Below are 25,379 nucleotides of genomic sequence, written 5' to 3'. Positions count from 1 at the left end.
TCTGTCAGAGACCCAACGTGGCCATCAGAGGGGCCTCCCCCACAAATTTTGGGTAATGCAGGCAGATTTAGCAGCTAATATCAGAGCTTTGTGGCCTACTTCTTTCTCTCTGGAGGGTTTTCTGACCTGGCTATGTAGCCTTGAAGCTACATATTGCTCTGCTTGTTATTGCCTTACAAAGCTAAATGGGTTTTTTCTCTTTTCTCTCTTTTTTTTTTTGCCAAATGTTTGGACTTGTTTTTATTTAGGACACAACCCTTCTTGTCTTTCTGGTTTTGCCTTTCCCAGCCATCTCCTAGAGACTAAGTAGTTGGGATTCAGAGAAATAGCTGACTCACACGGGCAGATGTTGAGATTTTCCTTTGTAATTGAGCCTATGAAAGGGGAATTTTCCTTGAGGCATTGCAGAGGGAGAGCTCTGCTGGCTCTGACAGGCACCAGGGGAGTGGTGGTGGGAAGGAGACGTCCTTTAACTGAGGATGTGGGGTGAAACTGGGGAGTTTCAATGGTGCTATAGATCAGTGGTTTAGATCCAGTCTGTGCAGATAGAGATGAGAAGTCATTACATGCTGCCCTCTTGGTCAGTGACCTATGTGAAATGAGTTTGGGTTTAGTCCAGTTCTCTGCGGATAAGCTGTCTGCAGAAAGCAATCAAGGGATCTGGCATGGACAAGCACCCCAACCAGCCACCTTGGCACGGGCCAAGGATGCAAAGGTGTCCTGGAGGCCAAGATGCAGTTACACAAAGTCTGGCTTAGGGCTTTTTCTGTAATCTGCTACCTTGGTGCATCTTGCAAATTCTCCATGATGGATCTCCACCTTATCAGCTTCCAAGCTTCTGGCTGGTGCTTTGATGCACCCACAAATTGGAAGGGACAAAAGCTGGAGGGTTTTGAGTCCTTCGTTCATGCTGAGCTTGCCTTTGTGGTGAAATGAAGTGCATGTCAATGGGGATTGTGTCTCTTGAGGTCATGTCCCCTTCCTGCCCCAGAGCTGCCTCCTTGTACCCCACCAGAATGGCTCTGGGTCCAGCTCAGACCTTTCTCAAGGGCAGGGGAAGCTGAGGCAGAGCAGAAGCTCCATCCTCCTTGACCTTTGCTCAGCCAGGGCTCCACACCCTCCCAAAGGGGTTACTGCTTCTTTCAAACACTGCAGCCATGAGCAGAAGATACCTGGTGGCCTCCAAGAGCTGAGGAGCACCTTGTGAGGATCGAGTCTCTGCAGTGTGGAGATGTTTCTTTTAGAATAAATAGCTCTCTGATTCAAAAGATGTATGTTCCAGGCTGATCAGTGATCTGATGTAGCAGCAGCACGTGGCACTGCCTTGCTGTTTCCAGAGATGGATCCCTCCAGGACAGAGCTAAAGAGCAGAGCTGGAAGAACCAAGGAGCAGGTGAGTGTGTGGATGGTGCTCCCTCCCAACTGTCCATGCCTGTAGTCCTGCCAACTCATGGGCAGTGTCCTGGTTCCATAGCCTCTGATCAGTGGTCAGCAGATGGGCCCCAAGTTCAGCCTGATTAGTCCTGTTCAATCAATAAGGCCAAGGCAAAGTTGCTCCCTGTCTCATCCCATATGGCAGCTCCTGCTGTCACTGTTCTTGTGGGAAAAGCTCTGAGCAGCCTCCTGGTCTCGAGTCCAGCCCCTGTATTCCCCTCACCAAATAAGAGAGAGCACTGGAAACACCAGCGTTTCTGTCAGGCACGGTTGCACCCGAGCGGTGATGTTTGCCTCACAGTGCTGCTGGGAGCTGGCACGGCTTTGTCCCAGTGGGTGCTCCCCTGTCACTTGGCAGGGACAGGCTCCCAGTGGGAACTGCTCCAACACCCTCCAGATGTCCAGGGCCCATGCCCTGCGTCGGATCCATGAGCATAAAGGTGAAACAGATTGATGAAAATTAATTCTGAACAGATTCCTGAGCTGTCATTCAGTGGCTGAGGAAGGAATGGAGAGACTAAACTGAGGCAATTTGGGTAACTCCAACTTGTTCTTCATGTGTTCTGTTGGAAACTGTCACTTGGAGTTAATCCTTTCTGCGGATTCTTAAAATTTCTTCAACCACAGCAAGAAGCTGAGGAACTTGCTTTGTAAAACTCTATGGTGTGGGGTGCCAACAACACAACTGGCTCCCAGGGGAGTTCAGAAGAGTGCCTGGAGTTGTTCTGTCCCTTCCTAGGGAGATGCAGGGAGAGGGAATGAAAAATTGAAGGGCTCTAGATTCAGGACTTGTGTAATGACTGGCTGTGATCCAAATGGGTAATGCACACAAAGCTTCTGGACATCATCCCTTTAATGTCTTTTATCCCAAGAATGTCCTAAACAACTTCCTGATATAGCTGGCCCTGGGAGCTTGTGCCAACCTCACAATCTTCATAATTTCTGGGTTGTTCTCTCCAGCTCCCCACACTGGATATCTCCTCATCTCCTCCTATTGTGTTCTGGCATGCTGAAATGGAGAAGGTCTTCTCATGATGCTCAAATGCTCCAATTAATCACCTATGGCAGTTTGCGTCTCTTATTAGTTTGGAAATTCAGAGAAATGCCGAGGGGTTGGCACAATCTGTTGAGGTGGAGCATGTCTGAGTCTGCTGAAGAGGAGCTGGCTCAACCATAGCTGGTTTTGTTTGTCTTCACAGTTGTTACCACAAGTTTTCTGTGATCACATAACTGAGGTCTAAGTAGATCCAATTTCGGCTTTTTTCCTCCTCTTATGATTCTGGGCTTATTAGCCCTGACAGTTATTTATTTGTCCTTAGTTGTAGGCTGAGGCAGCTTTATGGATAATGTGGGAAGCATGTCTTTTCTAATTAGACCACAGTCTGTTGTCTGTCTGCCTCATGGGCAGGACGCAGCATGTTGTTTTTCTGAGTTTATAATAGCAGGAAGCCCTGGATGCAGGAGGTCACGTTGGGCTTTTTGTCGGCGAGGTTTTACAGCAACAACTCACAACATCAGTGTTCCCGAGACTAAGCGGGAAACAAAACCTATGGAATATATTCTCCTCTCACTTCCCACAGTGAACTATTTAAATTACATTGGGGCATGATGAGGTACAATAGGAACTGAGAGCAACACACCATGCCCAGCCAGGCCACAAGCTGGGTTTGCAGGAACTTATTCCAACTTATTTCCTGTGTCTCCTAGCAAGGTGCCAGCACACATGTTGCATCCCAGCTCTGGCAGGAGTTGTTCTCAGAACTATTGCAGCAACTAATGAGGAACATTGGCTTCATGGAAGCTCACAACTTTTCTTTTCCCAGCATGATCACCTGTAGATTGTGCATTATGTCACCATTGTGAGACCAGTAGCTTTATATAGTGTCCTATCTTGTATAAAAAGTCAAAGCTGCTGTGTCCTGCTCTTTGAATTCAGTGGCCCATAGCAGGGGGGTTGGAACTAGATGATCTTTAAGGTTCCTTCCAACCCAAACCATTCTGGGACTCTATGAATAATTTTCTTGCATCTTTCTTGACAGCAGCAGACAAACTTGTGCAGAGCAGCTCCTGGTCCTTTGCGGACAATGAGGGAGTGAAGTTTGTTCTGGTGCCACCGGGGAGGCTGGGATGGAGGGACAGCTGTCAGGAGCATATCACCAGCCTTCCTTCTCCAAGTCTGACTGAGGACAGAGTGCTCAGCAGAGCACTCATGCACACCTTTTCCATTTGCCCCTGATTTCAGCAAAGGGGACAGTAACAAGTCGTGTTCGTTACCAAACCTTGCAATTCAAGAAAACTCTTAAAATAGCAATTTTCCTCATTCTTCAGCCTCTGGCTCAATGCCCAGGGAAAATAGTGGGTTGAGAATATGAGGCAACAACTTTTCTTTTTCCAGTAATAGTGCTTTCAAACTATATGTCTGTTTAGAAACATTAATCATTTTAACTATGGGGTAAAAATCTCCTGCCTGTCTTTAATCTTACCTGTGCAATGACATGGCAACACTGAGCTCTTGCTTTCTGTGGATGATTAAGAAGGGCCAAGCTTCAAATAGTTGACTATATCTTTTTCTCAATTTGCTTTTCTGTCAGCTTAAATTAGAGATGGTCTTAGCCATTCTCTTGCAAACTCTTCTTGTCCTGTGATGATCTCTGCTGTTGGAAGCTATGCAGGGCTGGTCTGAGTTAGTCCTGCTTTGGAAAACCTGCAGTAAAAGGTTTGTCAGAAGGTTTTGCAGTAAAAAAACACCCTTGTCTGAGGCAGCCATGGGCACAGCGTGCAGTCGAAATGTTGCATTGCCTAAGGGTCTGCCCTGAGGAAGAGATACAGAACTGCTTGTAGGTCTTGATTTCTTGTGGCATTTTTATGAGATTAAGAGTAGTTCTTGAAAAATATTGATGTATTTGCAGTGCAATTACCAGGCTTGGTTGGTATTTATATCCCCTTTCCAGCCTGTGCTATCGTTGGTAGGTGGTGTTAAAGAGGTGCTGCATGATTAGTAGCATTAAATGATACTTCAAAGTGTTTTCCAGACAATAACGAACTAATCCAGTTCGGTGCCTGTGAGGGGAAAGAGATTCCAAGGTATTATCTGTAGCATTTCATGTTTGTAAATCCCTACAGAATCTCCGAGAGGCAAAAGAAATTCCATACACATGATAAATAAATGATACAAAACGGTAGAAGATGACAGCCAACCTTCCCACACGGCTCGGATGCCTCTTGCTGCATACGTTGCCTCCTGTGAGGCAGATGTTCTCATGAGAGAAGTGTGGGCACAGAGGGGTGAAGGCTCCTCCTGCTGTGCAGGAGGTGGCTCCTGGGCGGTTCTTTGGGCAGACGGTAGAAGGGCACAGCACTCCCTGGATCACCTGGGGCACTGAGGAGCACCTGGTCCTGACTTCACAAAGAGGGTTACATGGATGGCTGGGCAAACACAAACGGTTTTGACTCGTGCAGTGATTTGCTCCTGCAGGAGCATTCATAGAGACTGGATACCTGAGAGATCAAATCTTTGGACATGGGCTGTGTTTGTGCTGTTCCTCGGTGCAGCTGGGGACATGCCCAAATTCCTACCAAAGGGACAGTAGGGCTGAGCAGCATGTGTTGTCTTTGTTAAACTTTGACTGTTCCTTATGTCCATTCTTGCAGTATCTGCTTCCGTATCCCTTCCCTTTGAAACCTGCTATTGGTGAGAGTTTCTGAGGAGCAGGAGTAGGTATAAGCCCTTATGGTAGGATGGCTGCTCTGTATCTCACTTTTTTTCTTATAGACCTTCCTTTGGCTTTCCTTTCTTGCTTCGTTGTTAGCAAAGGAATTGAACACAGCAGGCTACTGTCCTTTATTGCTGGCTCCATTTAAACAACCTGCAGGTGCTGTAGAGAAACACCACAAGCACTCTGTCCCTCTCCCATCTCCTCCTCCAGATGCTTTGAGCTGTCAGTAAGCTTGGGATAAAACCCCAAGGGTAAGTGACAGCTGCCAAGCCAGTGCAGAAAGTCAGAGGTTGGGAAGTAAACCCACTGATTAAAGAAAATGGATTTCAGAGAAGTGGAGAGGAGGGGGCAGAGTGAGCACGTAGAGGAGGAAGAGAGCTGAAAGCCCATGGCAGGAGCTGGGCAGAATGGCCAGGTCGAATAAACAAGCAGCCGGCGTGTTCCACCAGCGTGGCTGATTTGTTCCTCTCTTCCGAACGGTTTAGCTGAGACCCGCAATTTGAAAATAAACTTTCCTTTTGTTTTTTTAACAGTTCAGTGCCTAGGAGAGCATCAGACAGCTTGGGTTTCAAATCAAAATGAGACTGTGGTGGTTGTGTTGTCATTGTACCTGTTCCACTGCTCTGGTCTTTGGGAGGAGGAGGCGTCTTTGGGGAGCAGGTCCAGCCAGTCTCGTTGCTATGGCAAAGTCTCTGCTGATGCCTGCTCTCTGCCTGTAATTGCTATTCAGCAGCTGTTTCCAGTGGTTGTCTGGAGAAACTTGCACAAGTTACGGATGTGAAAATCCCTCCCTGTATGTTGGCCTTTGCTGGAACTCAGCTTTGACAATAGAGATGCATTAGCTTCCAAACTCACAAGTAATTAGGTTGGTTTGAGTGTACTTCGCTGAAAGTTAAGGCTTTGGGGCTGGGAAAGGAGAGTGGAGGGGGGGAAGTGGCAACTTTAAAATCAATATTGCAAATGCAATGCAAAAGAGTGTAATTAGCATGTTTTGCAGGGCCTATTAATTCCTCTGAAATGCTGTTTATTAGGCAGAAGAACTTTGGGAGCCCATCAGTGGATTAAACAGGTTCTGTAATGAAATGTAAATGGTGTAATTGGGCTTGTTCTGAAAGTATTTATTCTTCACCTGTGACCCGCTTGATTGCGGTTTGACAACACGAAGGAGTGTGCATCTCTTCGTTAATGACAGCTAATTCCCTGGAGCTAATGGAGTGGGACGCCCAGGCGCATGGCGCCGGGAACGCGGGTCACGCCTGGAGCTCCGCAGTGATTGGCACCAATCCGAGCACAATGTAACTTTAATTACAGTAATTCCAAATCTAAAGCAAGCATTTAGCTGCTGGAGAGAGGCTCTTAATTTTGCAAATAGGTGCTGTATAATGGGCTGACCTTTTATTAGGCAGATATTGGGATGGGTGGGAATGCTGTCCTCCAAGTTACAGGTAGCATTGTTGGCTCCCATTAGCTCAGTGAAAATCACAGAGATGTGTTCTCCCTGCCTGGTTAACCACGCGGATTTCCTTCAACAAGCAGCATCGTGGAGCCAGGGGGAACTGTGGTGCTCTGGGTTATTTAAATGCAGTCGTTCCATCAAGGCATGAAAATCTTCTGCTGCTCTTCTGCCTTCTGTGTATGCTTTTGTCAGTGTAGCCGACTGGGATTTCTGTTGTTGTTTTCCCTTTACAAACCCTCTTTATCCAAACAGTGCAGTGCTAAATATCTCCAGGCACACAGGAGAGGTCACAAAGCTCCCTTGGAGAGCTAAACACTCAGTTCTGCCTGGCGTTATGGTATCCTTAATTAAGTGCTACCATCGGTGCTGGCTCTGCTCCCTCTTCTGTAGGGTTGAGAGGTGTATGCCTGGCCACAGCTTCCCTTCTCTCAGGCTGGAGAAGGCCTTTTAAAGCAGAGACTGGCTGTCCTGTGCGAGCAGAGGGTGCTGTGCTGGTGGAGAGGACCAGGGGGATTAGCAATCTCCCAGCTCTTCCCAAATCCATTAAGGCCTGCAGCCTCCAACCTTGCCTTCTGTTAGCTCAGTCTCTCTCTTAGGAATGGGTTTGTTAGAGTTGAAATGAACCCAGGCAGGGAAGCTTTTATCCAGGAAGTGTCCAAGTCTGTGTGCATGGATTTGGAGTAGGTCCCCAGGGGAGTGCTGTTGTGTTTTATGTTTGGAGCAGAAGCAATACAATTTCTGCAAGCAATGCCTTTCTTTTCTGTTTCATTATTCTTCCTCCTCTGCCTCTTTCCATCTGCAAGCTGAGAGGCAGAGAGGTGGCAGTGACAGCATGGTCACAGATCTCTTTACATCATTGATCTTGGGCTTCTCCCCAGAGTGAGGACACGCTGGAGAGGGCAGGGTGGGAGGCAGCTGTACACAGGGTGGAGGACAGCACAGTCAGGAGACGTTTGGCAACCTGAACGGAGGAAGGAATGAGCATCACTGGGCGGGGGACTGGTAATGATGGGGTGTTGATGCTCCTGTAGAGCAGCAGCCAGTGCGAGGCAGTTGCCTGAAACCAGCGCAGCAGTGATGAGAACAGTGGCAAAGAGGAGGGAGCATCCTCACAAGGCCAGGCACATGCTCCTTCCCACAGATGGCTTTCCATGCACCATTCCTAATGCCAGCAGAAGTAACACCTTCTCTGGATGAGCTCATGCTCCTGTTCGTGTACAGCAGCCTCTCTCTGTGCTGGATTTGTGCTTTGGGGAGAGTCAGTGCACTGGCAGACGTCTGGAGCAGAGGCAGAGCAGCCTCTGGCTCCAGCAGGGCTGCATTGAGCAGGTTCTCCTGGTGTCAAAAGCATCCCATTCCCCCAGCTTCTCACCTGGAAGATGCAGCTCTGATGGGAATCTTGCTGGGAAGTAATACATGGGAGGACTGAGTTACCATTGCAAAGAGGAGATTTCCTTGGCAGAAAGAGCAATAATAATTCTGATCATTGTCAAGTCAAGAACCTTCAGGTTTGCCTGCCTCTATTTCCTAGCCTTTGCTAACATGCCACATCACATCCTAATGATGTTTCCTCTTGCTCCTTACCTTAAATCTTTGAACATTGTCTCCTGATCTACAGATTGAAAACCATCACCCCATGTTACATAGAGAAAGATACTCAGGAATTTCTTCTGAAGCACTTTTTTGGCACATAAATGTAAAAGCCTTGAGAGCTTCAGACTAAGTCCTTGTTTTCATGGAGTCCAAATGCATGGATTGCTCTCTGGGGAAGGCTGTGCCAAATCAGTAGTTCTTTAGCTGTTCTTCCCTGATATTTTATCTTTGAGATACGGGAGAGAGGAAGATAACATGGCTCCACAGAAGCTGGATAAGAGCCGGAAAATGTTTGTATCAGCCAGTCCAACGTGAAGTACAGCAGCTGGATGGGCCTTGCATGGGGAACCTTGGATCCAGAGGAAAACTGGACATTGTTAATATGGCCAAGTACCTCAAGGAGAGCCTGGAAAAGACTTCAGGCTCTTTATCGTTCCCACCTCTCCACCTACTTGTCCTCTTTGGAGTCCATAGAGCCACTTCTGCCTTTCTTCCCTTCAATCCCCCATTTTGCATCCAAATAAAGGAGCCATCCCATTGCATGTGTTCCGTGCATATAGGAAGCTGTATAAAATAGCTTTGTGAGTGTGAGTAGTGAGGAGAAACTGAGTATTTTATCTCTTCAAATCCATCCTTGTCCATACAACCCCATTCGTCTTCTTTTAGGGTCTTTATCAGCCTGGGGGCTTTTCAAGGAATGGATTCTGCCTCTCTCATGTTGCCACGAAGACCTGTGGCATTTTGGGCACTAAATAAATAATAAATATTGAGTACTAAATAAATAATAAAAAGTGCCTGTACTGAAAGGCCATCCTCTAGATTAATGCTGCTGCTATAAACAAACCAGGCTTTGAGCTGGGGAGAGCAGCATGTTCCTCGGGTGGTCTGAGCACGGGATGAGTGGCAGCTCCCAGTCATTAATATAGGACTTTGATCTCTGAGATAAGAGATTATTCCCCCGTGGCCCTTTGGCATGAGGAACTGGTGATAGACTGACAGCAGTAAAACATGGCCTTTTGAGAGGCTCCTCCAGCATTTTACTGAGATTAGATCTCCAAAAGGGGCTGTTAGAAAGGAGGAAATGATGGAACGGCGGGTTATGTGACCGCTGTGACTCATTAATACGTCAAAATTTATGTCCAGAGTACCCTCACAACTGATCCAAACCAACTCTTAGGAGCTAGTTTCTCTCTTTTCCCCATGCTGCTATTTCCTAAAGGCCTCAGTGGTCCCATGTGCTGACTCTTGTAACAGCCTCCTGCATTTACTCTGCATCCAGGAGTTTTTGACACAGCGGAGCCTTGGCTGTGCCACCAGCACAGCGTTCAGGTTCTGTACTTGGGACAGTCTCTGTCTCTGCAGCCGCCTTTGCAAGTGCCAGTTACAAACTGTGGTGACACAAACACATGTAGCTGAGAGCCTCCTGCCTCACTGGGGCTGGGCTTTGGGTGTCTTCTCAGGTTGTCTCTGTGAAATTAGCAGAGTAGCAAGATAATTGCTGGGAGGTGATGATGGAGGAGCTTATTTTATTGAATTTCAACCCCTGTACCAATAAATCACAACCCCAACTGATGGGAAAAATTGTCTTTTGCCAGTGGGCAGAAGACCACTAGACAGCATTCACTGCCAGAATACAAGTCAATTGAGACCTGACTTTTTCACCCAGAGGTCCCCACGCCAGACTTTTTCACCCAGAGTTCTGGCAAGAAGTGACAGAAAATCATTGACACTGAGCAGTAGTTTTTCTCACCAGGAAGGGTTTTGTCTCTTTATCTAGTTCCTGTTAAAGAGCAGATACACGAACAAGGCCATCCCAGCCTTGTGTCCTGCTGCCAGCAGCCCGGGATCCACCATGCTAATCTTTGTTCTGAGGAGGAGAGGACTTGAGTCTTCCCAGTCTAGGGGACACTGGGGCGTGTCACCACTCTTGGTATGCTAAGCCCAGCTCTTCTGTCTCACCACCCTTCTCCTGGGATGGCTCATTTCATTCTGGCTGCTTGCCATTAGTTCCTTCCCACCCTTCTAAATTCACTTCTAATTAAACCACTCGACCAGGAGGAAGCAGTGTGTTGGGGTTGGCACTGCTTGTAGGGAGAGAAAACCATGGAGAGCACCCTTGGATCCTACCCCACAGACAGGCTGAGCAGTGTTTGAATCCCACCATTTCCTGAGTACTGCTGAGAGCTTTGGGATATTGTTTTTCAGGAGAAGGTGCTAAAGACAGTACAGAAAATAAAGGGCAGAAATTATGTTTTCTGCATTCATCCTCTACTGTCTGCTGACAATTTTTCCTCAATTTTTCCCCTGCTTTTCTTACACTAAGGTGACTCCAACCTTTTCTCCCAAGTCTGCCTTTTTCCCACAAATCAGATTGGGCTAACAGGGAAACAGTGTGAGCTCTTTCCAATCCCCTCAGCTTGATAGCTGCCTCCCTCCCGTTTTCTCCTTCTGTGTGGCAAGGTGGATCCTCCTCCTGCCCACTTAGAGCTCAGTCATGGGGGCACGATGCTGTTAGATGACCCAACACCTCTTGGTCAGTGTTCCAGTTTTAGATTTGCATGTCAGTGGATCTGTCTCCCTGCTTCCCCCCAGATCTCCACCATGGTCCTCACTGTTCTCCCACCAGCTCTCCTCCGTTGCTCCCTCACCACCAGCACACTGCTGTTCAGCACAAACACGAGCATAATGAAACCCCCATCATCACTCAATTTAAAGCACACCAAAATGCATCTGCAGCAGCACTCTGGTTCTCAGAGAGGAGACAATCAATGATGAATGAAGTCAGCCAGTGGTTAGCATAAGTCAGAATGAGATACTTCTTGAGGAGGAATATTTCTGTGACTGTGAAGCAGCACGGGGATAGAGGAATCAGTCCTGAGGCAACAGCACAGCTGTTCCCATCTCCCTTTCCCAGCAAGTGACTCACAGAAAGATGATGTTGTTTGGAGATCCTACTGGTAGCAAAACAGTTTTTGCCTTGGAGTGTTGGTGCTTACAGTGATGCTCGGAGGGCAGCAAGAAGCACAGCAAGGCCAAGCAGTTGGACAGGAGTGTTGCAAAGGGCTGGAAAGGGCATGGTACAAATGGGTTTGGAGTATTTCACACAGGAGCTGCACTCGTGTAAACTCCCAGTGCTGGGAACCAAAAAACCTTCATTGAGGGAGAAGAAGACCAGCTCCTGTTCAGAGCAGGATTTGGGAAGAGGGATTGCATGGTTGCAGAGGAGAGCACCAGCCCTGTGAGTCCTCCCACAGAGAAGATGTGAAGCAAAAGGAGGAAGGGAAGGGAGAAAGCACTCTTTCAGGCAGTTTGGCAAAGACAGTGAAGAGAAGACACGTGCGTGAGAGAGGTGGGAGGAGAGGGGAGAAGTAGTCCAAGAGTTCCCATTGGTATTAGGGGAAGAGAGGACTGTGTAGGAAGTTTGCCATGCAGGCAGGAGAGAGCAAAGCAGCCCTGGGAGGAGAGAAGGGCTGGTAAAGGGCCTTCAAAGAAGACGGGGCGGCTTAGCAAGCAGCCTCTTGACAAAAAGCAGTGTGCTTCCTTTGGGCCTTCCAGCAGAATCTCCCGGCATCTCAGTCTCTGCTTCCCTCCTTTTATGTCTCCTTTGAGGTGGGGTCAGTGATCATGAAGATGTGCAAATTCAGCTTGAAATCAACTTCAAGTATCACTTCCTGCATAATCTTATACCAGGACAAGAGGAGGCAGGAAAGGTGACATAAAGATGGGGTGGATAGCATAAAGCACATAATACATGGGCTTCTATTTTATCAAGACATTATCTTAACCTGTTTTCTCTAAAAATAGGGGAAATCCTTGGTGACCAGTCTCTATTTCTCCTGCCTCACCTCAAGATCGAAAACCAGCGAGAGGCTGGAGAATTTCCTTCTAATTAACTTAACAAAGGCTAGGTTAATAAGCAGCTTGATCATAGTCCGAGTTCCTATATGGGAGGGAGATTTTGGCTAGTGAAGAGCTCTTTAATCTCTCGGACAAAAACATAACAAGATCAAATGCTGGAAGTAGAAACCAGAAAAGATTAGAAATAAGGAAATGCTTTTGTTACAACGGGGGTAATTAGCCATTGGAACTATTTATCTCAGTACGTAGGGGATTTGCCATCACTTTGAAATGTCTAAATGAAGATGGGATATTCTCGTACAAGAAATGTTCTAAGTCAGCTGGTAATTATGAGCCTGATGCAGGAACTGCTTTGCTTAATTCACCAGCTTGTGCTTTTCAACAGTTTTTAGATTGGCTGATTCTTACGGTTCTTTTGAGCTTCACAATTTGGGAACCTATGAGAAATCAGGGATAGTGCTGATGAACAGAGCACCTGAGAGTACAAATACTGGGACTGGGAAGTAGGAGAATAGTGCAAAAGGCTCTTTTGAAGCAGGAAAGAGAAATCTGTGGCAACATTTACTAACAACTTGGTAATTCTGCTGGAAAGAAAATGGCTTTCCTGTGTGTCAGTAGGAATCAGGCTGCAAACCTACCTTGGGCTGGTTTTTCCAGAGGTGGCTGGAGATGTCACCTCATCAGACTCATCATGGCATGTGCGTTCTGACACACGACTGACACTGCAGTGGCTTTCTTTGTCCCAGCTTGGAGCATCCATCTTTCAAGCAATTCCCAGACATAATTTATCCACTTCCTGGCATACCTTTCTGGCTTCTTGTTATCCTTGCTCGTTTTATGGGCGAGGACAGTTGGGGTGGGGTGGAGATTTCATTCAGGCAATTAGGGAAAGGAGCTGTCAGAGCTGGGATTAATACTTGGGGCTCCAGAGCCACCATCTCATTTTAAAATTACTAATGGAGTGCTAGGAAACGTATGTGTGCTGTTGGCCTGAATTTGATCTTCCTTTCTTAAATAAGAATAATAAAAGAGGGAAGGGGGCTCGAGGAATGCTGCAGTACAGAGTGGGGCTCCACTGGGAGCTGGATAGGGAGTGCCAGAGGCTCCAGTGCTCGTTTGTGTCTCTGGCAGCCTGACCCTGCTGAGAGGATAATCAAGTTTAAAATTAAATCAAATTTCAAATGTTAAACCAGCCAATTAAAGTTGTAATTACATCAAAACATGCATTTTAAAAAAGTTTTTGTTTACTCTGTCATAATTAATTTATTTAGCAAGAAAACTTTAGTTTGTACAAAATACTTGTTAAATTGGTCATGAGGCAGTTGAGGGAGCGAAGATGCAGCAACACAGAGGTGTAGCAGGGCAACAGTTACCCAAAAAGTCACCTGAAAATCCCTAAAGAACTGGCTGAATGAGTTCTGTGGGGAAGATCTTTTCCTACCACGTACCAAACATGATGTATCTATTTTTCTGACTGCATGACTGGAGGCATGATTGCTGTTTGTGGCCTGTCCATTAACCTTAAAAGTGTCTTTGATCAAATAACTTACCATCTCTTGCCTTTGATTTCCCTTGATGTCTCCCTTCAGAAGACTGAATAGCTGGTGAGTTGAATGCTGGGCTCCTTGGAAGTTATCCCTTACCTGTGTGTTTGCAGCATCAGTTGATAGCATGTGAATTATGTTCTCTTGTTTCCTGCAGTGCAGCATCCCTGAATTTCAGGATCTGTCCGGTATCTTTAGGCAGGTTGGTGTTTACTTCACCTGTAGCCTGTTGTATAGGCTGGCATATTCACAGGGTAGCTGGATCCAGAGATTTTCAAGAGAATTTGGTTAGAAAGTGCTGAGGTGAAGTCTTAAAAGATAGAGTTTGCTTTTCATCATCCAGCAGTGGTTAATTTGTGAGGAAAGGAGGAAATTTGACATTCAAAGGCTTGAATTCCTGATGCTTTTTCCATCGCCCAGCCTCCTTTCTGTTCAGGAGTAGACAGGGACTGGAAGCAGTCGCTGCAAGTTTGCAGTCGCCTGAACTTTTCGTAATTAATTAATCCCATCTTCATTCACACAGCACTCTCTGCTTCAGACCGCGGGTAATAAACACCGATCAAGCAAGCAGAGATGATAAATTATCTATTTAATAATTAACAAATTAGTCCTAACAGATGGAACCAAAACAAATTTGTCTGTATGTGCACACAGCACACGGCTTGCCTTCCGCTGTTTGTCACACTGGGACATCACCGGAGATTTTGGCATTTCACCACTGATAGTCGCCCTCATGTGCCACTTGGGCTGGTCATGAGTTTATCTCTGGGTCTGCTATGACTTTCTAGATGTGACATTCTCTATCTGCCAGCAGTGGATGAATGAGGCAAAGCAAGATGTCAAAGAGGCAGAGCATGATGGAGAAGAGAGGTGGATTCCAGCATTCTAGTGTTACTTAAGATGCAGGAGCATCCCTGCGGAAGGATCAGCTGTCCATTGTGATCTGTTACATTGAGTTAATAGAGATTATAGTCCCTGTAATTCTTTCTCTTATTATCTGGCAAAGAATAAGAAGTCAATGCACTGCTGAGTTAAATAAACATGAGGCACTACAGTCATATGAACATAGTATCCTGTGAGCTAACTGGGCATATATTATTTATTTCCAGTTATTATTCATGACCTTTCCTTCACACCGTCATGGCTCCATCACTTGTGAATTTATAACTTCATTAATAATGAGTGTCAATTAATAATGTATTTTTGTTATATCCATTGGGTGTATTTACAGCATTCATAATGCATTCAAATAACTGATTTGAGGTGTAAAAATAAAACCACAGCTCTTCCATGGGCCCTCACCTTTTTGATTTTGAAGAGTCACTATTTCTGTGGACAGTCCTTCCTGCTCCCATTGCTGTGTGGCCATGCTGTGTAATAGCCAGCCATCTGCCACCATCATGCTTAAAAGGGCTTGAATCAAAGCAGGAAACATCGTTGTTGTGTGAGAGTAGAAGAATATGATCCACAAATTCATCATTATTGAAAGAAACACCAGAATGGTGAGAGCATGGGAAAGGTTTGAAGTTCAGCTGTTTCCTTCTCCTCTCGCCCACCAGTTGCATTTGGTTGGAATTGAGGATTGAATTTCCATTCAGGTGGAAAGAGACACCTTGGATTGAGCCAGGCTCCAGGAAGCGCTGTGATGGTCCTGGGAGCACGGAGATTTGCTGGAGGTGTTTCTGGGATGTGTACCTAGGACAAACACACCGTAGCAGGTCACACTGTTGTGCTTTATTTTAATTGAAAGACGCCTACCTCATTTCCTTCCTCATCTGCAGCAGTTTAATCCTCAGGTTTTTTAGAACCTGAAAGTTTTTGCAAGCTCTCCTTTCTTGTTGTCATTTTTTTTTCTCAAGAAAAAATTTTTTTGGTTTCTCACAGACCTCTCTTCCCTGTCTCTGCCTAGGGAAGTGCTGGTGTGCAGATCATTAGCTGGCTTTGGACACCTGAGTCTAAATGCTGGAGACTCAGGGGCAGATAAGCAGTTAACATAACTAATCCTCTTTCAGTTCCACTTCTTTCCTCTTCGAGTATGCTGATAATTCTTATTTTATTTTGTCAGCAGTACTTTGAGTTGCATTTCTCAGGTTCTATTTCAGTGTTCATAGCCTCATGGTGACACTCAACCAGTAAATAAAATTCACCTTTTATCTGTTCCCCATTATAGGCATAGGCTGTGTGCTTTTAAACAACTCCAGGAATACTGAGTGCAGTGAAGGTACCGCCTTCAAAGCACACGCTTGATATTCAGACGGGACAGGAAAAGCTGCCTCTAGCCCCATGGAATTAGAAGCACTCAATAGAAGAGTCAGTTGGACATCAGTAAGAATGTATACCATTTTCTCTTCTAACTAATAGGGTTTTTAAATAAAGCTAAAGCTGATACATCTGGCTGAGTCCCTGCCCTTTGTGAGAGTTGCAGCTTTGCCAAATGACAAAGGACTGAGCAATGTGAATTCTGGGTATCCTGTGTGTTTGCTGGAAACAGCTGCAAGGAGGTGTAAAGAGGGAGGCAGGAGAAGAAAGCCATGAGCAAGGGACAGTTAAGTGAGCTCTTTTGTATCAGTTTTAATCAAAACATAATGAGGAGACCTAAAGCATAAAGCAAAGGAGGGATTTTGCTTGTGTCAGCCTAAAGGAGGGAGCCATTAATTTCACTCTATCATTTTGAATTGCTTTCTAGAGCGCTTACTAATCCATCTTCTCCAGCCAAACACTCCTCTCTGCCTATCGTCGTTCATTCTTTTGGATTTAAATTATGAGTCTGTATTAATTTAAGTATCTCTCTTTGCTTCTTGTTTTTGTGTTTGCTTATTGAACCCATTTTGGACCCCCAGAACAAGTTTCATGCTCCACTTAAGTGGCCCAAGTTAGCTGGGAGCCTGTGCAGACACTTTTTCCTTTGGACAGCATTGTCAGAACAAGGCAACCAGTGACTGATGTGATCTGGAGTCAACGAGTGTGTACAGTGGATAAATGTGCCTGACGCTTTGTGATAGAGCTGGTAATTACATTTCACAGTGAGTGGTATTAATAGTGAAAGGAGGCTCTGGCAATGCTGCATGAGAATTGGTAACAGGAGAGGCTGTAGGGAGAAGAGGGAGTCATTTATTAACCTGACTAATTACAGAAAAGTGGACTTTTCCTCAGAATGCAGAGGAACTTTCCTAGACACAATGCTTTTGAGATAACTCAGGGCCTTTGGTGACACTGATGATGCTGAAACCTCTTCTTTTTCTTTTTACCTCACCTCAGACTCTTGAGATTTCCATCTCCCTGTTCTTGCTCAAATCCTATGTCAGTTGGATTTACACTGCATAGAGACGGTGCTTGGCTAGGGATTCGCAGATGTTGAGGTCTGAAGTTCAACAGTTTTAGAAGACTTTTGAACCCATAGAAGAAAAGGTGATGAACTCTGAAGAGAGTCAGCTGTTGGTGTCAGATGATTATGAGGCATGTGGGACAAATGTCCTGCAAGACAGGATTCTCCATCAGCATGGTCTTGGGGAAAGATCTGTGCCTGTGAAGGAGATGTGCCCATGCTGGGAGACTTCCCAAGAAACAAGAGAAGCTGTTGTACCTCAGTCTTCCCTGGGAAATTGCTTACAATTACATTTTCCATACAAAATGTCTTCGAGGGAGAAAAGTAGTCTCTCCCAAACTTCCAATTTTATGGAAGGTCCTTTCCTATGGATCCTTCTGCTCCTCCCTACTCACACCTCACATTCCAGCCACTCCCTTGGTTTTCCTAAGGTCTGTCAGCATTTGCTGCACGCCCAGTGCTGTGTCCAGGCTGTTTCCTTCCCATCCCAGCAGCTCTGTGTGAGAGGGATGGTGCCAGTCCAGGCACCCCATTAGTGCTCAGAAGGGATCTGGTGTGCCTTCCAGCAGAGGTGTAGCCGCCGGCACAGCCGATGCACGAGGCCCTGGCTGCTGGGTTGTGCAGCTCCCTCCTGGGGTTCTTAAAAGGAAAAACGTGCCAGCTCTGGGAAGGAGGACAGCACGATGATGGAAATGAGCCTGAGCTGGAGAGAATTGCCAGGATTTTAAGGTACTAGAATTGCTCCGGAACCAGAATGATTTAACGGTGTGATTATTTCTTAATGCAACATGCAGAAGGTTTTTTTATTAGATTTCCCCCTGCCCCATTCATTCCTTCTAAGTGCTGCAGAAACAGGCAGCTTGAAATAAACACCTGGGGCTGTTATACTGTATCACTCAGTTTAATTAACTTTTAAATCATACGATGTCACCTGGATATCTTTCTAAATTCTACAAGCCCAGGAGACAGCAATAGCTGCAGTTCTATTCAATTCCCCCCTTTGATAAAATCACCTTCTGGAGGCTGCAGGGTTCCCCTCTGCCCTTTCCTCCCTTACAGATGTTCTCTCCTTCAAAGAGCATAGGCTGAAGCCAAGTGACTTGTAGCTTAAGGGCTTGAAAATAGGTGCTGTTGAGTTAATGCTGGCTGGTATCTTTGTGAGTTCAGGTCAGTGAAGCAGCTCTCTGGTGTCCAGAGTAACTTTATACTGATGGTTTCACAGGCTCTATCCACACAGCAGTTCATGCTCTTGGTCATGAGATGGGCTTACCCAGCAAGTGACAGACAGAGGAATGCATTAGGAAGAGGCAAAATGTGTCCCATGGTGCTTAAAGCTGCTTGGCAGGGAAGTCTTTATTATTAATTTTTGCTCTTTTCTGATACAAGTTGCCTTTGTACTGGCAATTCTCCTACCCTAGGAAGGAGCCAGCTGTGCATTTTCCTAGTGTCAGACCCAGTAAATGCTTATGGTTCCTTCCATCCATCCATCCATCCATCCATCCATCCATCCATCCATCCTTCCATCCATCCATCCATCCATCCAACATTCTGTAGGCATTTAGAGCAGAATGACAGGGGAAAGAGCTAAAACATAAGATTGTCTAGTCCCTCCCTCAGCCCAAAGGAGGGAGCAATCCATGGGGTCTGTGTCTCACAGCCAGGCTGTTTGCACTGAGCTCAGTCCATCCTGTGCACAGGAAGCTCAGTCTCAGAGGAGTCATACATTAGCTGTTAGGGCTAATCCTTTAGGATGTTCATTATTCCAGGAGAAAAAACTCAAACCAAATAATGAAGTTTTTAGTACTGATGGAGAAGGGGAACACAGAATGTTTAGGAGGCAAAAAGATGAAGGTGCTGGGATTTTCTGAGCACGTCGGAGTTCGAAGTGCCCCAAAAGCACTGAGTCCATATTTAAGGAAATGGTTTGCAAGACGCCTTTGAGATGTCTAAGCAAGAGAGCCAAGAGATAAAACAGATGAGATGAGAAGTAAACCTGTCAACTATTGGCATAGAAATTATCATTGAGTGTGCTCAATTATGCTGAGTGTGAGAAAGGGAAAAAATCTCTGAAAGAAGAGAAGACCAAGGGCTGCTCTCAGCATAGATGTGACCAAGAGGGTTTGTGGAGCAAGAAGCAGAGAGGTCAGTTAAAGGTCAGTTAAAGGAGTGCATGGACATAACAAATGGGACGAGAGCAATGGGAGGCTTTAAGGGTTAATAGACCAGATACGAGTATGAAAAGACCTGCTGGTGAGAAATGGAAGGGTTGGAAAAGGCCACTGAAAGGTCTCTCTCTCTCAGGTGACCCCTGAGGTGGAGGCGGCATTGATTGGCCGTGCAACAATGTCACTGCATCCGCTTCATCTTTATTTAAAGTTCCTCCTTTTGTGTGGGAGCTCTCTGCACAACCTCAGCAGTGTGAGTGAGCTGGGCTGCCGTCAGCTCTGTACCTTCCTGCTGTGCTCCTGCCCCTCCTTTGATGCTACGTCCCGGATATTTCCCTCCAGCTCATCTGATTTGCAGAAACCCAAGTGATTCTTAAGCTTTTTTGTGGTTTCTTTTTTTTTTTCTTTTTTCCTTTTTCTTCCCCGTGCTCTGCTCTGAATGCATTAAAAATGGGAAGGCTACATAAATACAAGTCAAACCAAAGATTCCCGAGACCATTAGTGTGTAGTGCCAACGTCATCCTTGCAGGAGTATGTGGGATGGTCATTACAAGGCCCTTGGCAGCTCAGGTGATGATGAATTTGCAGGATGCCATTAAGCTGTCAGGATTTCTCTCTGCCAGTCAATGTGCAAGTTAAAAAGCTCCACCATTTCCATAAAATAGGGAAGGAAGTGGGTTGGGACACAGCAAACACTTGGGGTGAGCTGTGCTTCAGTGATGCAAGGGCAGCTCTGAGCAAAGGAGGAGCTGTTAAGTTCAAATGCTATATTTTGATCTCTTTCCTTTGCAGCTTTTCTGACCGAGTTTTCCATCTTTTGCTGTCCGTCTGTGCAATGGCAGTGAGCTGAAGTGGCTGTTTCACACTGCTGCGTCGCTGAGAGTCACCTGACATTGGGGCTTTGTTTCCTCCCGGGGAAGGTCAAACGTGGTGCTGGGGGAGCAGCTGGCGGGAGCTCCCAGGAAATAATCAATAGAGGGAGGGTGAGGGACGAGCGAGCAGGACTGAGAGATAGCATCTAGCCCATGTTTAATAAGAAGGAGAGAGAGGTGCAGAGCCAGGAAGCGGGGGAATGTGTTAGGAAAGCCAAGACCTGGCGAGAAACTGCATGATAATGAGGCACAGGTGATAGCGAAATGATAAGTCAGCAGAGCTGGACGGGGTGGTGATGTCCAGCTTTTCAATTCCAGGCAGGTACTGCTGCGTTTGCAGGAGCTGTGGCTCCTCAGGAGCCGCAGACGTGCGCCCGTGAATGTGAAACTGGGAACTGGGCAGGCGGGAGCTGGGAACCGGCCTGCACATGCACTCGTTCCCAGAGCTCAGGGGTGCAGGGAAGGAGCAAGATGAAGGACCCTGAGCAAAAGGGAGAGAGGGAAGGGAGCGTTGTCTCCTTTGGCTCTACTAGGCTGATGGACCAGGGGCCCATGGAGTGGTGCTGTTGCCCCTGGCACGGTGTTGTGCCGTGTTATGGTGGTGCACAGGGAACTCGCAGGTCCTGATGCAGCTGACCTTTGTTTTCAAGGACACGGCTGGTGGTGTCACAAGTGCTCTGCAGGCTGGTTATGAATGGGCCTGTGATAGACCTGTGCACGCAGCCAAAAATGAATAGCCTCCAAGAAAGCTGAGTGGGATAAGTGCACCTACTGTAAGGCCACTGGAGCAAGCAAAGGACAGAGAAGTCGGTATATTTTAATTTCACATTCAGAAGTGCCCAGCCCCTGAAGCCATAATCTGCTGATAAAGGCTGCAATCTGCTGATAAAGGCCTAGTTTAGTTCCAGGTTTCCTGTAAATATCAGTGGCACAAAATGCTATTTCACCAGGAACTGTGTTTCTGCCCTTAACACAGGATCTTGGGGAATCTTGTGGTGGTCTCTGGGTCTACTGGCTTTCCAGCAGCAGCCCTGTAGCCTATCTGCCCTGAACCTGGGCCCTCTCTCCACATCACTGTCTCATGACAGCATGTCTCGAGTGGGCTCCCGTGAGTTGTGACCCATTTGGAGACCTCCCTGATTTATCCAGCTGGCAGAGGTTTGCAGCAGCCTGTGCCCTGTGTGACAGCTGGTGTTACTCCATGGGGCTGTGGGCAGCAGGGGGGAGGCACAGGCACACCAGCAGCCCTGGCTTCAGCCCTGTGTTTCCCTGGAGCCCATCCTGGCCACCTCTCCAGCTTTTGCAGACTCTGCTCCAGCATCCCACCTCTCTGGTGTTTGCTGTGCTTGCACTGTTCTGTCTTCCCTGTCCAGCACTCATTAAAAGGTTCTGTCCAAGAGTGAGCCTTCTGCACTCCCCAGGGAGGCTGTTCTCATATACTGGCAGGTTTTGATGGTTCATTTCTACCAACCCAGGTGCTCACAGGCACCAAGAAGCCCCACTGGTTCCAGCAGGAAACCATTGGAAAGGCAGGGAATTAATCCATCTCCGTGTTTGCTGGTTGTATGAACTCCACACAGTGCAGTGGGAGCTGTGTGTGTGTGTTTGTGTTTACCCACATGCCAGAGTCACACCCATCTAAGGGTAAATGCATAGAAACACCTGGTTTTGCTAGAGATAGCTGGAACATGCCTGAGCATCCATGGGGGTGTAAGAATGAGTGTTGTGTCTGTTGAGAGATACAGTGGCTCTCCTTGATGATTTTCCCTAGGGACTCATGCTAATCCTCTGACTGCTCCAGCCATGGCACACAGATGCCATTTTAAAAAGAAAAATTGCTCTTCTTAACTTATTTTGCTTCACCTATGCCTCCAGCTTTGCCCCCCAAAATAATTTTGACTGTGTAAGTTTCAAAATAGACAATCTTACCGTTTCAGACTGATTTTAAATCTTCCCTTTAGTGTCAAGTGGTCAGGAAACAAATATTCATCCTGTTGGGAACAGAAGATGCATTGCTTTCCAGAGGCCACTGAACTTGCATCTAGCCTAGAAAGTCCTCAACTTAATGCACTGCAGTTTAGTGACATGCTTATCTACACAAACTCTACTTGCTGATGGTCTCTAAAGGGCTCTGGACTTAAGCTGGCAAGGGAAACTTGGCATGGCAAGCATAGAGGGGTTTTATATATAGATATGTATTTTATATATTTCTATGTATATATGTATTTGGAATAAAAATTGTCCAATCTTAATAGCATTTGTAAGCTCAGGTTTTGGAATATCCAGTTTCTTATGACTCCCTGTTTCTTTTTAACTTGATGTTTCACACTCAGAACAGGAGGGAGCCTGGCTCAAGTAGGACCTGCTATCCAAGCAGATTGCCTCAGGAGGCAATGCTGCCATGGGTGACCCAGCCCTTTGCTTCCTCAGCCAGTAAATCCTCCCAGTATAGAGCTGAGATGCTGCCAGGCAAGGGGACAGGTAACGCTGACACGACCCCCATTTTTTGGTATTTCATTATCATGGTTAACATAGCTACATGTGTGAGTTCAGGAACAAGCAAAATGTCCCATTTCTTAGTCCAAGGTTTTCTGACTGTCTCTTGGTGCTGGAAGGCAGCATCTCTCAAACTGTCTTTTTTCTTTTTTTTTTTTCAGAACAAGCTGTTTAATATTAACATTGATTACCCAGTTGCTCATTTCAGGGAGAGCAATGGCAACTTTCAGAGCTTTGGGGACTTAATTTTCTTCTGGATTTATAGGCAGCCACCCAGATCTCTCCAGCATGATTTCTTTTCTCCATCATCTGTATTTTTGCAGAGAACATCTTAAAGATATTCGAGTACAAGCTATTTCACACTGATCCTTGGCTTTCCCCATGTTTTCTGTTTCCTTGTTAAGGATAACAGTGTGTTTATGATATTTTAAACATTTTTACAGAAGATCAAGCCAGTCAGGATACAGCTACAATACCCTGGAAAGACAGATGCGTTTGACACACTTGACTGTGAACTGTCAGCATCTAGGGGGTGATAGTGGATAAGGTAAGGAAGAGTTGCCTGAAGAACATTTAGAAAGAGAAAATGAGAGAAATCTCTGTTCTTCCAAGGCATCACCTGAGGAGGATCTACAGCAAATTACCAGCAGACAGTTATTTTACCAGCTCTGAACTATAAATTATTTTTATTTAAGTTTGAGCCTACATGTGGAGGTCACTGTGCTAAAGTCCCTCCACCCTTTAATGCCACCGTTCTCCCAGTACTGCGAGCTCTGCAAAAATTGAGTCCACATTTACTGTGAGCGTCGTGGTGTCTCATTAAACCATCAGTGCTTGGAGAAAGTGCTCAACCCTGATGGGTTTTCCACAAGCATCTGCTGGGAAGAGAGAGAAGTGTCACAAAGTGACATGTCAACAGAGGCCATGTAGTTTGTGCTCCTCACACTGCACATCATTTCTTACTCTCCTCCCGTAGGATGAGAAACGTATGAGTGGGTCACACTGCCTGCTCCATGTCCTATAAATTAGAGAAAGGTGCAGCTGGTTTGTGTTTTCCTTTTCTGTGCTCTTTAATTGCTTCTTCATTATATCATCCAGTGTCCCTTTCTCCACCCTCTTTCATATCCATCTTTGAGAATGATGAGCAGTCGAGTGTGACATGCCCCGAAGGTGACTGTCAAAACACACTGAATTATGCAGTGGTCAGGCATTCCTTTTCTTCTCTCTCTTTCTCCTTTAAGTATTGCTGGAAGAAGAATTGCAGTGATCGATTGGGAGGTCAGGATTTCCTTTCAGATTGGGTGGAAGGCTTTGGATTTTGTATGATTTAAAATGTAAACCTTGGCAAGTCTTCCAGTGTGTCGAAGCTTTGCATACTGTTGGTAAGGGGCATTGTGGAGTCTCCTTCTCTGGAGACATTTGAAAGCTGTCTGGATACACAATCCAGGGTGTGGTGCTCTAGGGAACCTGCATGAGCAGGGAGGTTGGACCAGGAGACCCACTGTGGTCCTTTCTAACCTTACCCATATGTGACATAATCCTGGGGTTCTGTGGATCACTCCACACATCCCACCATGAACTCCTGCTTGTTCCCCTCCTTGTCTTCCCAAGTTTTTTCTAGTTTCAAATGACTGACTTAATTAGCTTTCTGATGGCCAGATACTGTCATGTAATGACATCTTCCCAGGGATTAATCTGGTTTTTTCCTCCTTAGTTTAAGATGTCTGGGACTAGTGCTGTGCTGGCTTGTGCAGTTCCCATCTCTCCCTGTCTATTGCTACCATAAAGCTGTGTTTAAAGAAACCTTTTCTCCCTTAAGGCAAAACAAGAGGAGATGCATGTAGGCTGTGCTGACATTATCTTTAATAGCTGTGCTCGAGCTTGGCGCCAGCACAGGGCCAGGTGGCTCCATCCAGCTGTCCCCATCCCCAGTGGAAGCAGTGCTGCATGGAGCCAACATCCCCATATGGCTGAGCAGCCCCGCCTGGGGACCCCATGAGGTGGGGCAGGCTGGGGAGAGCATGAGAGCCACCTTTCCAGCCACACAGGGAGGAAAACAGGCAGAGCAGGGGGACCCCGAGGCAGTGGTGTCCCCAGGCTGGGAACTGAGCCACGGCTGGGTCTGTCCAATCAGCCCTGACGGGCAGGCTGTGCTGCTGGGGGAGGAGGAGGCTCTCCAGGGACGTGCCTTTTAAAGCACATTGCAGTCACAAAATTTAATTGACACATTTCAGAGTCTTAAACCTGAAGTGCAGCCTCGGGAAGAGGGAATGCCTTTTAGGATTCTTTAAAGGATCCAGGATTTTATGTAATAATAACAACAACAACAGCAATAATAATAATAACAACAACTACTTAGCTAGGACCCACACAAAATCATTGATGTTTGCCTTTGCCATCAGCTTAATGTGCTTTTTGCTGATGTACAACTCCTGCTTGATACTGTTGCATAAATAAAATAAGCCCTGTTAATTTTAAACTACTTGAGAAACATATACGTGCAAAAATGTAAAGCTTACAGAAAAAGGGCAAAATCAGCAGGAAAAGAGAGAGATTATTTTCAACAGTGTCCTTTTAATTAGAGCAATAATTAATTCTTTTCCCTGACATGCACATACAGATTACTCTTTTAAAATATTCCTGCTTGAAATAAAATGACTTAAAGCTACATAGCAGAAGAACAGGTCATAAATCTAAAGGAGAAAAATCAGAACTGTGTGTATTTTGAGCACTCCTTTGGAATCCAAAATGGTCACTGGAACGCATGCCATAAAATCTAATGGCAAGGTGAACAAAATACTCCTCGAGACCCGAGTGCTGAGAATGGGCAGAGGCTTCATGCAGGCACCAGGGCCAATGAAGTGGAAAATGGAGTTAATATATTTTGCACATACACAAATCAAACCAACTGTGCTCCTTT

General features: G+C 46.2%; 1 protein-coding gene across 3 annotated transcripts in view; it reads left to right on the top strand.

Moving 5' to 3' along the window:
- MAD1L1 (mitotic arrest deficient 1 like 1) overlaps positions 1 to 25,379 on the top strand; it is a 349,137-nt gene that overhangs the window by 293,438 nt on the left and 30,320 nt on the right. The window lies entirely within an intron of this gene.

This window comes from Corvus cornix, chromosome 14 (genome assembly GCF_000738735.6).
Source record: "Corvus cornix cornix isolate S_Up_H32 chromosome 14, ASM73873v5, whole genome shotgun sequence".
NCBI lineage: Eukaryota > Metazoa > Chordata > Aves > Passeriformes > Corvidae > Corvus > Corvus cornix.
Note: the sequence above shows the minus strand (reverse complement) of the source record. Positions and strands in the feature narration are given on the sequence as shown.